At 34.1% G+C, this 17,912-nt stretch overlaps 1 pseudogene; it reads left to right on the top strand.

The window, feature by feature from the left end:
- The first annotated feature begins 5,363 nt into the window (after positions 1-5,363).
- LOC124374346 lies at positions 5,364-13,034 on the top strand (annotated as a pseudogene).
- Positions 13,035-17,912: the final 4,878 nt, after the last annotated feature.

Genomic DNA, 17,912 nt, shown 5'->3' with positions numbered 1-17,912 from the left:
CTTAAATTATTTTCCAAACACGTACGTATTATAGACGATTACTATTTTACTGCCGTTTCCTTCAAAAACTGTTTATCTATCTATCTATATCTATATATATATAAATGAAACTGTTCGTGTGTAACAGCATCACTCACAAACGGCTGGACGGATTCGCCTAATTTTTTTTTTAATTTGTTCGTCTTGATCTGTAGAAGGTTATAGGATACTTTTTATCCCTTTCCCGATTCAGGATTCCGCCCCACTGGTTACAGAAATACCCGTAAGAAATGCATTGCAGCAAACATATGTTATTAAGTGAAAGAGTATTTTCAAATTTTTAATCAGCTGTTCTTTGTAAACATATATAATGCGACAAAAAATATATTTATATATAAATTTCTTTACACTTATAGTTTTAAAAGCATAGAGTAAGCTTAAGAGAAACGACAAATTTTGTTTAAAACTGTTTCTGCAATCATCTATATATATAAAAATGAATGTTTGTGTGTTTGTCCTTTATAGACTCAGAAACTATTTGACCGATCATTATGAAAATTTGTATGTATATGTATTTTTCCGCGTAGAAGGTTTATATGCTATGCCCATTGATGTAAATCACCACCAGGAGGCGCTGCAAAATATATAAGTTATCAAAGCGCCTGCACATTGTAAACTACAATTACGAGATAGTTGTGTATAATAACCACACACTATGTGAAGGCGCCTAAGTTTTTATGGATATTTGTCTTTCAAATGAATTTCTGTTTGGCTTTATAGCTTGAATGTTATACCACTACCACTTTATTATTAAGTACATGTACGTACGTGTACATTGGCTATAAACATACACTTTTGGCAGATTTTCTTGATTAGTGTCAACAAGGTAAACTCTACATCGGCGTTGAAAATATAATTCACTTGAACCAGAAGTGCTCATACACGAGAAAAGCTTACAAAAAGCATGCGAAGCCGCGGGGAACAGCTAGTAATATATAAAAATGAATGTTTGTGTGTTTGTCCTTTATAGACTCAGAAACTATTGGACCGATCACTAATGAAAATTTGTATTTTTCTATGTAGAAGGTTTATACGCAATGCCCATTGATGTAACTAACCACCAGGCTGTACTGCAAGATATTAAAAGTTATCAAAGCGCCTGCACATTATAAACTGCAATTACAACACAGTAGTTTACGTATATTAAAATATCCAAACACTATTTGAAGGCAAAGAAATATACGGGCAAAGCTTAAGAGACGCGTGCGAAGCCGCGGGAAACAGCTAGTTAATTATATAAATTACTGCCCGAGTTTCAGGAACATAAAGGTAGTGTCTTGATTTCCTTAAGAGGATGAAATATTCAAATATTTACTTCTACTTTAAACAACAGATTAATATCCAAGAGATAGCGGGTCTTGAGAGATTTAATAAACTAGATTATTACAGCATCAAGTTTAATTAATCCGCTTTATGCCTTATCTGCGTATAAAAACAAGAAGAAAAATGCGTGTACTTTCTTTGTTTTAAAGTTTTTTAAGTGATAATAAACCTTTCTTTTGCTTGTTCTTTATAACCTGGAGTTCAAACCAAAGTTTCAAGATAGTTTATAGCCTACTGGTTTTACAAAAATTACGGCTAATCAAAATTCATTTTTAATTAAAAATTAAACGTTTTTTAAGGTATGGAATATTGTTTTTTCTATTGCTATATATGCTATAGTTTAAGCAAAACAATCAGTGAAACTGTAGACCTCGAATGTTTTTATATATTTATAATCTACCCATACCAGGATATTGTTTGTAAAATCTCTATCTGAGGATTATCAGGATGACGGCCACAATTCTTAACGGATCTTAGCAAAAAGTTAGATGAATGTTTTTTGAAATAAATAAAGGTAGGGAGTATGCCACATCATTTTCGCGTAACAGGCCTTCTCTGAGGTTTGCCTGCAACATTTCAAGTCTATATAGCTACATGTGTTACTATGTCGCATGTTACAATGACATATCATTGTACTCAGTTTGTTAACAAGTTTATTTATTCAGAGATTTCCCCGTTTCCACTATGGTTAGCCTTAAGAACAATCTAAAAATGTCTGCAAACACTCATTCAAATCTCATAGAATGACATACACCATCGAACTCGTGTTTACATATAAATGAAGATTCATACAAAGGTTCAAGTCTATAAGTATGCTCGTTCTAAAGATATCTTGCAGATAAAAAACTTTTCGAATTCCTCGAGTGAATATCTTCCACTAACGCTCAGACAGTGACAAGGAAACGCTCGTTGTTGGGCTAATCATGCAGTCGTGGGCACAGCTCCAGAGTACTCTATCTGAGTACTCTTCTAGATACCCTATGTGTGGATGGATTTCATCGAAATTTGCATGAACGTTTTATGGAACAAATTTGCCAAAGATACCTTTAATAGCCAATAGGGCTTTGTCAAAAAGACGGTCAACAATCCTTGGCATTCTAGTGAACCATGCGTGGATTTCAAAGAAATGAGTATGAGTTGATACCAAATTTTGAACCCAGTGGATAAAACCTTATATACTTTCCACAAATGTAAAATTGTAAATTGATAAACTTACCTAATGTAAATAATTTGTACATAGGCTTACCTTGATTGGTTTATTAAGTAAAACAGAGTAGCAATAGCTATGCATTATTGTAATAATGGTTAAAGCTGTGAGAGGAATCACAATCTTTGGAAACTAAAACAAGTCAACACTCAGTAACTTACAACGTTTCTTAAAACAAAATCCAAGAGTTTAAAAGAATTCTTAATATAAGTAGGCTGATGTTATACTAAACTTGAATTTAACCTGGTACTCGAGTTGTTAATGATAACTTAATGCACCTTAAATGCGATAAGTTATATTTTAATAAAATAAATTAAACCATTAGCTTCATAACAATACATTATTGCGAACGTATGTACGCTACATTTTATTAGCTTTCAAATTTGTAACACTAGATGGTTGTTTCTTTTAAAAACATCAACCTCACAACATTAAAACTAATATTCACGTTTCTCTACGCAATTAGCTAGTAAAACATAATTTAAACTAAACTTTATATTAAAGTTATATTAATTGATTTAATAATATAAAATGTATATGTCTATATTAAAATTGCAAGTCGATGAAATTATTTAATTTTTCAAATTAATGATTTAATTGTGACCTAATTCCAATAGTGTAATATAAAGACATAGGTCAGGTCGTGACATCTACTCTACGGTACTTGTCCTAGAATCTTTTGATTATAGTTTTCTGTACAGCGAAAATATAGAACACAGTAGTCTCTCTGAAACCTAAGAACTACATTGCCGGGACACAGTTCTTCACTAGCGAATTCTTCTGACCGATTCTACCGAATTGAGAAACTTCGGAGAGTTACTAAGCGAAGTGAAGCGTATGTCTGTTGAAATTATCTATGATTCCTGTAGTTTGAACTTTTATTCCTCCATTCATGGAAAGTTTTGTAAATACTAAACATGTGTATAAACTTTGAACATGACGAAACAAAATGTGTTATGAAAGTAGTGTTAGGTTTCAAAAATATTTACGTTACATTACTTCAAAATCAATATGTACACATTTAAATATTCAAGCAAGTGAATTTCCCTTTTACAAAATCTAGTATAAATTTATAACTTACAAAGTTCATCATCCAGTTATTTGTTACCTGTATTTTTATCAACATACACATTGAAAATTGAAGAATATCACGTTTCTTTCAAGTACTGACTCATCAAGAACTTTAAGGCAATGTTGACATAAACAATCAATATGAATCCAGCAGTTGTATCTGTAATAAATCACTCGAATCGACCGAGAAACAAACGGATCAGAGCCTGACGTAAACAAGGTGTCAGTGGTGGGGAGGCGGCGCCAAGTCTTTCAGGATAGTTGGAAAAATGTGATAAAAACAACGTTAATTTATAACGTCATCATCTGCTCCGTTAACGCTAGGCGGCTGATGGGAGTCAAGTGGATTATTCATTCTTGTCCAAAATTGAGGGAAAGCAATATGCTTACCTGTATGTTTGTTTTTGAGTTTAATTACATTTTTTAATTAAATGTACATGCATTACATAGCATATTTTGGTTTGTCATAAAAAAACCAATCGATACCCAAACCCATAATACGAGCTTTGTTTCTCTGTGTGTCTGGATCTCTGATTAAAAAAACCCCCTAGTTCTTTTACTTCATGGTCCTGAAGGACACGTGCCTTGGATATCTAAATCTTCCCAGCATATGAGATTTATTGTCTCTTCGAGCTTCAAAAGCTTCTTGACACCAGGATCTCTAGTACCACTCTTACACCAGTTTTATTCTGATTTTCAATCAGGTCGTCCTTGGCCCGTGGTCTTCCCATAAGAAAGGCTATAACACCGTGGGTCTCCCAAGTCTCTGTGTCTTCTTCTCGGCGTCTAGAGTTTTTACAAATGGGATTCTTTACATCCTAGAGTTTCCTTCAGATATATTTTATCAGGTTTCAAAATAAGAAATAATGATATTAAATTTTTAAAACTTTGTATTTTACTTTTTTAGTTATAGTGTGGTTTTATTGATTCTGTCTTAGAACGACTTGGAATTAAAAAACTCTTAATGAAATTCAGAAAGTAAATTGGTTGACACAGCTTTACAACTGGGTTAATAAATTATACCCCAACTTTAGTAGGATGAAATTTAATGACTATAAACTTTTTAAAGTAATCACAATCGAGAGCAAAAGGTGTAATCGATCTGTAAACATTGTGTTATGTCTCCTGTAAGTTATGGACTGCTCTGTTTCCCTCAGTTTCGAGACACATTTTCTTTGTTTAAAGTTTATTACTAACGATGGACAATTTGAAAGGATAGCGTAGTTATAGATATTTGCTATTGTTTTGTCTTACATCACAACAGAAACACCTTGCTTCAAGAACTTTTCTTCGAGGTGTAAAATCTTATACCATAAAGTTAAGCATGTATAAAAGATAAACAATTAAAAAACAACAAGACATGGTGATCTCACTGATCTGAAAAATCATTATATGTAGTGAGGATGAAGCAAGTATAATACATCGTGAAGAGGTTTTCCAATATAAAATTCTCATAGATGGATTTGAGAGTTCGTCCCCACATTCAACACACAATTCTATTCTTTTGATTACCAACCAACTTAGATTACTACACTAACAACAGTAGGCATTACATTCTGTGGAATATAAGCGTAAATGTTTTTTATATTGAAAAATTAAATTACAAGTTTATGACCGTTTTCATATACAGGCTCTTATTAAAATAACTCTTATGTTTCTCTATTATTCCTAATTTAATTCATAAAAGGTTATATGTTTTGTTGCAGCTAACAGACACACTAAGCCCTGAACCATATCCGAGTGACAGTACCCAGCGCTGTTCTCCGTGGCGATTCTGCGATCCTTCGCTGCCATTTTGATCTTGAGGGTGACAACCTTTACTCGGTCAAGTGGTACAAAGGGTGGTCGGGAGTTCTATAGATATACTCCTAAAGAAACTCCTCCTTCCAAAGTGTTTGCAGTGCCAGGTCTGTCCTCGACAACTACAGGTGGAGGTAGGTTTCTAGAAATAATTTGAATAATGATAGCTTTCAATGTGACCTGATTTGATCATGATTTTCCAAAATTAAATGGAAAGTATTGGAACTGATGAAAATATGATAAAATGATTTTAAAAAACTGATCTTATATGGGTCAATCAAGTATAATATAAACTGAAATTTTTTCATATTATTTATATTGTTATGTTTGTTCTTCTCTCTGTCCTATTTCCTACTGCCATTCTTCGCCACCACCTGAATGGTGCATAGCTCACTGCAAAATAGTGCTGTGGTTTGTAAGAGTTTCTATGTTTAAAAAAACAATTGTAAAAAAGTTTTCAAAAGTCATAACTTTTTAGTACAATTTTCAAACTTTTCAGGGGTGAGCTGGACCCCTCTTTTTGTTGGAATAACCCCCCCCCCCCACCCACCAAAATCCCTGATATGTCATGCACCTCCAAATCATAAGCCCTGCGTACGCCTATGATTAAGTATTTTTTTCAACATGATATAATATATATGTAGGATGTTAAGATAAAGGAGTTAACAAGTTCATTGTACGAGTACAAATATTTTTATAGCTTCATTACAATGTTCTAAATTTCTCTTAGTGGTCAAAATTTACCGCAAAACAGTATAACTATGGAAGTTAAAGCAAATCATTTCAAAATGACATTGACTCACTCAATCTGTTTCAAACTTTGAAGGGTTTAGATAGTAACTCGCATGAGCTTTTTATTTTACAAAAGCTTTTTTATGTGATTGCTTCACATAACAGTATGAAATAAGGCATTTTCTTTGTATGTTATCGTTTTTAAACCCAAATTGGTTTTACTGTCAGTTTCATAAAAACAAAAATCTATTTATCAAATTCAAAACATATTATATACTAGCAGTAACTTACACCTTTGTATGCGATTTCATAGGTTTTGCACGTATACAGTATTTCTTGGTTTGAGTGAATTATATATCCGACATCAATGATCAGTTTTTGCCTTCTTATCACAACCAAAAGATATGTTAAAAATGTATATTTATGGCCATTTTAATTTACTCCAGCCTTAGTGTTTTTTTGTTCCATAGCCAATTTTGTCTTGTTTTCCCGATCAAGAAAATAAATATCACAGATCGGAGAAGCCTAATTCTGTCAAAAAAAAACAATTAAGATGAGATTTTATAAGTTTTTAATTGTATAGTGAAAAATAGATAGTAACTTTGTCTTTTATATCTAGTACTTAATATTTGATAAAAATGTTCAGTTTAAAAGTACATTAACGCTATTTACGTATTTGTTTATTTTAAAACTTAAATTATTTTTTATATTTTATAACATTTAGAGGTGAAATTGGTACATTACTTCAAAAGCATAGTCCAACAAACTTTTATCTAGCAGTTTTTATTGCCGATTGCTTCAAAGGGAGTCTTCAGAGTCAATTTCTAACCATCTTAATGTTTTACGACATTTTCTGTGGTAGATGAGTACTTACCTAATCTCTGAAATCAAAAATCAGCGTGAAAACTAATGGTTACTCTTTTTAATTAATATGTCACAACTTTAGAGACCAAGACAGAATTTTTGCTACTTTTAAAGACCTGTGGGCATAGCACAGAAGGATTCTCGAAATAAGAATAGGCCTAAATTCATACCAGGAATCATAAACATGTCTGTGTAAAATTTCAGTACAATTGGTTGAATAGTTCACGCGTGAAAGCAAAAGCAAACAAAGGGCACATTTGCATCATTACTAAATGAGTACTAAGTTTCGAATATTGGAATCCATCCTTTTTCTAAGGTGATAAGAAATTCTTTAGACGTAAGCTTAAACACACACATAGGAATTTAAGACACACAAAATATGTGCCAACGAACTCGTCAGAGTCTAACTTGATAAGTGGAAACAAGTTAGTTGTTAAAAAAACCCCTGGGTGTGTTACACTGCCGTCTTCGGTTATTGGGAGCACATTCAGGCGGTGTGCGACGAAGCCTCCAGGGTGGTTATGTCTCTTGACAGGCTGATAGCTAACGTAGGAAGCCCTAGGTTAAGTAAGAGACGCCTCCTCATGTCTACTGTAAACTCAACCCTTCTGTATGGCGCAGAGGTTTGGGCGGGTGTCATGAGGATAAGGCGATACAGTCAAAGGCTGTTATCGGTACAGACAAGGAGCGGCAGTTAGGGTCGCATGCGCCTACCGCACCGTTTCCGGTTCGGCCGTGGTGGTCGTGGCTGGGGTGATTCCTATTGATCTGCTGGCCATCGAGAGACAGACCGTCTTTCGGGAGGCTGCCGCACTGGATAGAGAGGATGCCTTGGCTGCTGCCAAGGTGGAGACTCTGCAGGTTGGCAGCGGAGATGGACGGAAGGATCGGTCCGGTCGCTGGACCTTCCGTCTCATTCGAGAGCTTTAACCATGGATAGATCGTGGCCTACGGGGAGATAGATTTCTACCTGTGTCAGTTCCTGACGGGGCACGGTTACTTTAGGAAGTACCTCTACAGGATGGGAAAAGTCAGGTTACCTCGGTGTGCTTACTGCCCGTGGTTAGGATGATGATGTTCAACACACCTTCTTCGCTTGCGGGCGCTTCACCGAGGCCAGGCGAATGCTCACCACCACAGTTGGCGATGTTTCGGCAGACACCATTGTGGAGCTGATGCTGCAGAGTGAGGACGCATGGAATGCAGTCACCACTCAATGTTCATGCGATCCTTCATCAGAAGCTTGAAGAACGGATGCCCTGGCTGACCCCTAGCTTTCCGAAACAAGTAGTTTTTGTCCTGGATGGGACATAAGACATAAGGTCCGTGTGACCAGGCAAGATGTCATCCGAAAAGGGTTTCGACCTGGGCCCCCGTGGCCCGTAGGGGGTTTAATGGGTAGTCCGCAAGGGAGTCCCACACTCCGTGCGCAAATGCATTTCCCCCTACGTAGAAAAAAAATGTTGTAAAACCCCAATCTTTCCCTGGTGCATGCGACGTGTTAGGAAGTGTTCTTGGTACTGTGCAGTGATATTGCTTGGGTTGATTCTCACTAATCTAGACTTACAGGTATTAAGCTTGGTTTTTTTAAAAGTACTTGTTCTGTTGTAGAGTTAGACTCTGGCAATTTCATTGCCAAAATATTTTAGTCTTTATTATTTTTGTGTATGCTTAAAATTATCTTAACCACCTGAAGAAGAGGATGGATTTTCAATCCTCAAAGCGTAGTGTATTGTTTTTGTTTTACATATAACAATGATAAATATCCAAAATCATATTACCCTTTTTAAAGATCTATTGCCTATAACAAACTTAAAAAAAGTTCTAAGCTGTTTTTGATAATACCATATGTTGTGTAGATGTCCATGTCTAAAGCCACACACCTGACTCTGAAGGAAGTGGTTCCTGCTATCTCTGGCAAATACAGCTGTGAAGTATCTGCTGATGCTCCTTCCTTCCAGACCGCTTTATACACAGGGCAAATGGATGTTGTCAGTAAGTGTGTCCTCAACATCGGATATTAACTGTTAGATTAGCTTTATAAAAGGGGATCTCACAGTAATGTACTCTATCACAAGTCTAAAGCATCACACTGTTGCAGCTGCTCCCAAAAATCGTCCCTTACTTCAAGGGGCTGAGGGCTCGTTATCGGGTGGGCGAAATTCTGAGAGCCAACTGTACCTCTGCAGACTCCAGTCCAGCTGCAAACTTGTCATGGCTTCTCAATGGTCATCAGGTAATGTCAAAATTATGTAAAAAATGGTTTGGATCCACAAGCCCTCTTCGATACTCAATTTTTGGGAATAAAAGCTTAATGGTGACGTTTGAATTGCCATCAGTGGATGGACAGACCTGCAGTGAAGTATTACTTAAGACCAGTGTTGGCTTCACTGGTATAAGTTTGTCTAGGCATTGATTCTTCTTGTGATTAACCACAGGCTCCTGATCATACAAACGTTAGTCAATAGAATCAAATAGTCCTGAGGTTAACTAAATATATAATACTGTACTTTGTCAAAACAGTTTCCAAATGTTGTAGGTGCCACTAAATGTTTTTGGAACTGAAGTTCCATCATGTGTGATCAAAACACACATGAACATGATTTAGCAATATTATCCATGAATAGTAACATGAATAGTCTATCATCAGTTGATAAACAAATTGACAAGAACACCACAGGGAGAGGAGTGAGATAACACCTGCACACTTTACCCTGTCTACCATTTGCCCAGTTATTATCGCACGTGCACGTGTGTGTGTCTACCGGATTGATGGTTGTTTGTCGCTTTTGTCCCTACATATTTATTGCTGTGTGTATATGTTATTTCAATTTTTTAGTTTTTTGACAAACCCATGTAAAACATTACTAAAGTTATTTAAACCTTGATGATGGAATTTTTGTTCCAAAACATGTAGTAAAACCAGAACTGTTTGTCACAAGATTTAGTACCATATTTCTAGTTTATTACGCACTTCCATAGCTATAAATCATAACTTTTTATTCTGAGGTTAAAGAGCACTGATTCGTTACATTATCAAGTAGTTCAGCATGTTTAGTCAGTTTATAGAGTCAATTTACATATAGATTAGAAAATTTTCCTTCCATATGTTCTTCTAAACACATCTTGTAGTCTTGACCTTTCATCTGATAATGCGTAAAATATCACCTGTTTACTTTTTGAGCGCACTTACAAAACAAACCTTTTGCCTACTGAAATATTTAGAATGGAGCAAATTTACCATTTACCATTGTTAGTGTTGGATGTTGGGTATTGATTTGTATTGCTATACATAAACATAAAATATTTCCAAAGATTAAAGGAAAGATATTTTGTTACTTAACCCCCAAAGTACTATCATTATACTTTGCAATGTAATTGAAACCACTTTAAAGTGTTTGCATCTCAATGTGTTTTCGTCCTGTTACAAACGGTTTATTCAATACTTGTGCTCTTCATAAAATAAAATGTAGGAAAATATTCCTTAATGCACTAATGAAACTAGAAGTACTAATTCAAAAGTTTGTATGACATATAACAGTCGGTTGACACAGTGCATGTTGCATGCGTCAGCTGATTCAGACAGCTTTTTTGTGCTACATATAACCAATTTTGCTGTTTATTTTAAGCAATAAATATCCATATCCAAATACTTATTTGATAAATTAACATTATTTGATAATTTTGGCAAACAAAACATGGCAGATTAAAAAATGTATCTGTGTAATTTTTGTTCAAAAAACTTATATACAACATTTATGTTATTCAGCACTTCATTCCCAAATATTTGTTTTATAATCTACAATTAATATACTACAATAGACAGTCATTGTTCAAACACAATACCTGTAGCCATACAAACATTGTTTTATATCTCACTTACCCATTCCACATTTTCAGGTGGACAGACGTTATGTCACAGTATTAACTATGTAGTAAGAGAGAACGGAGATGACCTGGAGACTGCATCAAGTATACTAGAGAAGGTCCTAGTTCCTCAAGACTTTAACAGCAACAGCAGGCTCAAAGTAAGAACTTTCACAATACAAAACATCTCTGACATAATAATGTAAAAATTTAAAAAATCCATTTATCAGACATTTTGAGACAAAAACATAGAGATGAAATACAAATTTTACTGTAAAACAATTATTGACTTTTCTAGGTTCTTCTAGTTGCTTTCTAATTTTTCAAAAACCAATTTAGTTTGTTTCTATTGAGAATACAAAATCTATAATAAAGCTTTTAATGTGAGATATGCATAGTTTAAAAACTCAGTAAAAACCATTTTAAGACATTCATATTCAAGCTCGTTTTACTAAATGTGCAACTATTTAGTTTAGACTCAAGTCTAGAACTTAAAAGCTTTAAAACAAAGACATTTCTGCAGATAAAAAATTATCAACATCATTAGTTAATTTTTTTTATTGACATTTATTTTTCAAATTTGAAAATTCATGAACAATAGAATGAGTTGAAAAATGCAAGTAATGTAGATGATTAAAACTTACCCAAACTAGATAAATCAATAATTATAATGTGTCATTTCCCCAGTGTGGCCTTGTCTATGTCCACAGTCTTATTAACTGAACAGGAGAAGTAAGTTCCCTCGAAGTTAATTTTACATACTGTTGGTGTAACACTTATACTAAAATACACTTCAGTAGATATCTCTGTTATCCCACAGGAGGTTTAATCTAACATGGAACCTTTGCTAGACATGAAACCAGGAATCTAAAGTTTGTATAGTTAATCCTAGGTATTATCTTCTTTTATTTAACAACAGTTCCAACAATAAGGAGCACATAAAGTGATTTTTTAAAGGATGAGTCAATCTCCATCATAGCCTTATTTTGTCGTTTTCAAGTAACACCTTACTGGCCTGTGCAAGCATGTTATTTTAATAGAACAAGAAGGAGAGCCAGCACAGTACAAGTTTCAAACGATGATTAAAAAATTACAATAGTCAGACAGGATTTGAACTGCGTTATCATATCATTAACTCAGATCCAAAGTGCTATGCCTTAGACCATGTGGACACTGACTCTTCCAAACTAACCAGCTTTATTTTGTTAAAAAACCATTTGAGACTTGGATGGTGCAATATAATAGGCCCTATCCAAATATGAAAAACTGCTGTGTCGCTGAAACTGTGTCAACCGCTGAAACAAAATACTGTAAGTTTTAATTTCTCTAGACATTTGTGCAACCTCCCACACTCCTTTAATTCAATTCTTCCCCCTTAGTTAAATTCTTCATCAATGTCTGTTCATTTATTGCAACTCTTTATATTTGTATATTTTCAAAAAACAAGTATAGCTTATTTTACATTAATATCTATCAGATGTAATACTCTTTGTTCACTTTCTCATCAGATTTTAAAACTGCATATGATTGGAGTTGAATTTGTCCTACCATCAACCTACCTACTTTATAGAGACTTGAATACTCTTGCCAAACATCTTACAACGTGAATTTAACACATCAAACTAGGATAGAGATATATCACTCCCAAATATCCCACTCGTCCACCAGCCTGGATATTTATTTATCAGCCACAGAATATTCTATATCTATATCACTATACCCTTACCCTTATGTGAAATGAGGGTATGAACAACAACTCTAGGTAGCACCTAAATTCATTCTTATCAATTTTTGAACATTCTATAAATTTTCTTTTGTAAGTCACAGAATACAAAGTTATTGGTGATTTGTAAAAGAATCATGATTGAAATAAGTATATGTTTGCTGTATTGTATTTTTATATTAAATATAGAACATAATTTCATAAAAACGGTTGAGTAATAATTTTAATATTGAGCCTGTCCCCACAGATCAAGTGTACTGCCAGCATACTGAGTGTCTACTGGCAGACCACGGAGAAGAGTGTGGAGTTGGAGCGACCCAGAGGCCACTTCAACAACGATTACCAGTCGAGACCTACTGTTCTTGCTCAATCTCAAAACAGATGTGGAGTCAGTGTCCATAGCGAAAGGTAAAATATCTTTACAAACACAAATCTATATTTATATTATGAATGCAGCGCTTCTGATGTAATATTTGCACTAATAAAAAGTATAAAAAAATTACGTAAGATGTACTGACACTGTTAGTCCCATATTGTTAAAAACTTTTACTAATCAATTCAATGTAGATCGGTTGATAATAGCACATATTCCTAATAAGTTTGATTAGAAAAAACACACACACACATATGTATAATATAATTATATATATATATAAATATATATATATATATATATATATATATATATATATATTATTTTGTATAAATGGCAAATAGCCTAATTTAATTTCAATAGTTATATACATATATATATATATATATATATATATATATATATATATATATAATAAAATACAAAACATTTCAAAAATATAAAACACATTATTTTTTATTTCATCTACCATAGTTTTTTGTAAAAAATAATCAAAATATGGATATTAATTTAACAACGACTACAGATCACACACATGTTAATGCACACGTTTTTTATATACTTAGTATTTTGTATGATGAACTAACTGTATTATCTTTGAGCTCTGTTTAGATCAGTTGGGTTATGTTAACATTTGCAACCTCAAAACGAGCTCTGCCTTGAGGTGCAAATATTGCTTCTTCCACAAAAAACTTTGTCATGGCAACATAATATATATATATATGCATTGTTTGTTTTATTGTAATTGTGATGGACTGTATATTTTTGTGTTTGCATATAAATATGTATGTGTTATTGTAACTAAATGTAGTTGCATATTTTGGAAGAACAATAAATTATTATTATTTTAGATCTATACAGGACTATCATTAAACATTTTAAAACATGAGGTTATTTGAAAGATAAAGAATACTGATTAAAGCCATAAATTTTCATTTTAATAAAGCTAAAAAATATCCCTGTAATAAATAATGAAATCTTATTTAAATTTTAAATTTCTAAGGACTACATACAACACAAATTTGAAACTGTGCGAAAACGTGTCCTAAATTCAATTAGTGGAGGATACTTTTCACAAATTTGATTTCATTCAGTCAACTATTCTTCAGTAATAAATAACCCCAAACATGTCTTCTTAAATCCAAAAAAAAATGTTTATGAAACTAAAGCTAAAAGCACATTTAGTTACAATTTTAAAAAAAATTATTGGTTAATCATGCCTGTGTAATAATTCATTCTAAAATGTTACAAAAAAGAGCCTATAGAGAATTAAAATGAATGAATAGGATGTGTGTGAATTCAGTTAACCTTTGCAAGCAGCACTAAACAAAGTAAAGAAAGTATTACAATTTGTGTTATATTTGTTTTCACAACATGTTTTAAAAGAAAAAGGTAAAATAATATTAATTAGTTCTCAGAGGTTTGAAACCAAGTTTGAAAAACAGTAAATCCGAGTGTCCAAAAATACCAAACTAAAAAAATTATACTTCAATTGTAAATCCTGGATTACTTTTCATTTCCTTGTAATATTTCACTGGTCTCATCTTCTATTCTTCCTTAATTTTTCAAGAATTGAAATAATATAATGCTTAGGATATAAAATTAAGGAAGTTGATTGTGAATGCAAGATTCTTTTAAAGAATTATAGTGCAATAATTTTGCATTAACATTATGCTTTAATTATAATCACACTTGCTTGTAAAGTAAATCATTGTGTCACACCTTTGATCATGTGTCAGAAGTCAGAATAATTCTTTATTACAATTTCTTAAAGAAATGCAATGGTGTCAAAACAATACTGTATACAATATATGAAATTGTAATACAATACATAACATCAAGTCCAGGTCGTTTGATAAAATTCATCCATGGAATAGATTGGATTGTCCCAACAAGAGTTTCTTCAGTCTGTTCTTTAGTGTTGCACCAGTTTCCTGTCTGAAGTCTTGTGGTAGGTGGTTGAGGATTTTCATACCGGCATATATTGGTTTTCTTTGCATATAGAGAAGTTCGATGAGCTGGGGTTGAAACGGTTGCATGTCTTGTATTATAGTTGTGTGAAGGCTGATCCTTGAGCTGGTTGTTTGATTGATGCATAGTGTGCCACCTCACAAATGTACATTGCATACACAGTCAAGATTTTAAGACTTTTAAAATGTTCTCGGCAGCTCTCCATAGGTTGTAGGCCTAGTATAGTTCTTAATGCTCTCTTTTGTAATATTAGTATCCTGTTCATATTGGTCTTGGTTAGTAACCACCCCATGCGGCTATTCCATAAAATTATGTGAGTTTCACAGAAAGCATGGTAAACAATTTTTGCTATTTCTGGAGTGCCAATTTGCGTCATTCTTCGAATTAAAAATATGCCAAATGTGTTCACTTCCTGCATACACTGTCAATGTGGGCTGTCCAGGTAAAGGAACTGTCGATGGTAATGCCCAGGAAGCATGCGGTCTCTTCCACTTCCACCTCAGGTAATGCTGGTTCCTCCCTTCCTCCTTCTACCAAACATGATTTGCTTTAGTTTTTTTGTGTGTTTATAACTAGGTCATTTTCGTGGCAGTATTGAGTGGCTAGGTTTGTAGCAATAAATGCGCTTATCTGAAGTGATTCAATACTTTCTTTGCCCAGCAACAAGGGTGGTATCATCAGCGTACATTATTGGGGTACAGCTGTCTCTTAGATATGCTGGTAGGTCATTTGTGTTAAGGATGAAGAGAGCAGGGCCCCAGAACAGAACCTTGGGGTACCCCTCTTGTTATTGGTAGAGGTGTTGAAAAGAATTTTTTTGGTAGTACTCTTTTCTTGACACAGAAGCTCCACAAGCTGATGTCCTATCAGCCAGATAGTTCTGAACCCATTCTGCTGCTTTTTGCCACAATACCAAGGTGTAAACTTGGTGAGGATAAGGTCATGGCTTGAGGCAATCAAAGGCCTTGCTATAATCTAGCATAATACCTGCTGCTATTCTGCCAGCTTCTATGTGGTCAACAGTCTCCTCAAGCAGACTTATTAAGGCCGTTGTTGTGGACTTATGTTTCCTAAAGCCATGTTGGTTAGATGTCATCAACTCATTTTCGTTGCAGTGATCCAATAATCTTTTGAGGGCTATCTTCTCGAAACAGTTTGGAAATTGTTTGAAATTACTGATATTGGTCTGTAATTATTGACTTCCATTTATTTCCACCCTTATGGATATATATTGGGATAAACTTTGGATTTTTTCAGCTGTTGTGGGAAAAATTCCTTGTTGAAAAGATCTGTTAATTAAGTATGACAGAGGTTCAGATAGCTCCTCACAACAAAATTTCAATATATTTGAGGATATTTCATCCAGACCAGCTGAATGAGTCGATTTGCAGGGATTTTATTACATTTTGCACCTCTTCTACTGACGTGGGATGAAATACTTCAAGTTTACTGTTTGTAACAGGTACTAATGTAGATAATACTGGGTCTTGTATGGTTTTTGGTTTGTTTTCTTAAAGTGTTATCTGCTATATATAGTGAAGTATTCATTCAGGAAGTCTGCAATTTTCTGAGGGTCTTCAAGTTTTTTGTATATCAACAAGTAGTTCTAATTTTGAGTTATTGTCATTCTTCCCTGTCTTTTCGTCATTTATAACCTTCCATGTTGCTTTGGACTTGTCATGAGCTTGGTTATGTAAGTCACTATGTGTTGCCTCCTTCATGTCTCTCAGTTTAAAATCGTATGCTTTTTCTTGATTGTCATGTTGGTTTTGTCCTGTTGTTACACAGCCTGTTAGTTCAAATTTGTGCTGAGCCTCCCAAAAAGTCCCTTTTAAGGCTTAGTGCTTCGTCATTTAAATAGTTATTTTGGCTTGGCTTTTTTTTTGAGATCTAATTTTCTTTTTAGGACATGCCCATATCCAAGATAACATTCAGGGTCTTAGAAAAAGTATCATAAGCATCTTGTAGGTGGTGTGCGTTCCTGACATTGTCCCCAGTTTTGCCCTTGTAAGAGAGATTTTAGCACTGCCATATTGTCATCATTGAACCTGCGTCTTGTAAACAGAAACTATTGGTTTTTTTTTTGTAGGGATGTTTATGTGGTACACAGCTGAGCTCTGTGGTCAGAGAGTCCCAGTTTGTAGTACTTCCACTTGTACAACAAGTTCCAAGCTATTTGTGCACACCCAATCAATAGAGGACTGTGTGGAGCTGGTAATCCTAGTAGCTTGCAGGGGTAGTCTTGTGGTATTGAAACTTAATAGCATGTCATTAATTAGTTTGTTATCAGAGGTTACCTTAAGCATATCAACATGTACGTCTCCCATTATGATGAGAAATTTACTGTAATGATTTGGTGTCCGCTAAAAGTCTTGACATAATATTTTGAAAATCTTCAAGCTGTCCACTTGGAGACCTGTAATGTGCCTAATATGTATAACTGCAGGTTGTTTAGAGTTAAACGACACAGTTCTATCTCGCAAATTAACTCTTCACAAAAAAGATGTTGTGTCTACGTGTTCTGTCATGACTTCTAGGCACTTTTGATGTAAAATTGCTACACCTCCTTTAGCATGGATTTTCCTACAGAAGGCAGATAATAAAGTATAGTTTTGTAGCTTTAATGTTTCTGAGCTCTTCTTCTTTTAGACCATGTACGGTAAGTATGACAACACTAGTGTGTAAGGACCTCAAGGTGGTGAGTTAGTCTTTCGATTTTTGTTACGAAGACCATCGATGTTTTGGTGAAGTACTGACATACTGTAGTTGTTGTTTTTATGAGAAGTGCTTCTGGTTTGACTTTTATTCAATTTGTGAATTTACTTTCTTTTACTCGTCTTTGATCTAAAAAATGACTGTGTTTTGGGTCTTGCAAAGCACCTGTAGGGGATGGGGGCATCTGTGACTGATTTTTAGGTTGAAACGGACTGAGACTTATGGTT

Source organism: Homalodisca vitripennis, unplaced genomic scaffold (assembly GCF_021130785.1).
Source record: "Homalodisca vitripennis isolate AUS2020 unplaced genomic scaffold, UT_GWSS_2.1 ScUCBcl_8012;HRSCAF=15938, whole genome shotgun sequence".
Taxonomy (NCBI): Eukaryota; Metazoa; Arthropoda; class Insecta; order Hemiptera; family Cicadellidae; genus Homalodisca; species Homalodisca vitripennis.
The sequence above is the reverse complement of the archived record's forward strand: the minus strand, read 5'-3'. Positions and strand labels throughout refer to the sequence as shown.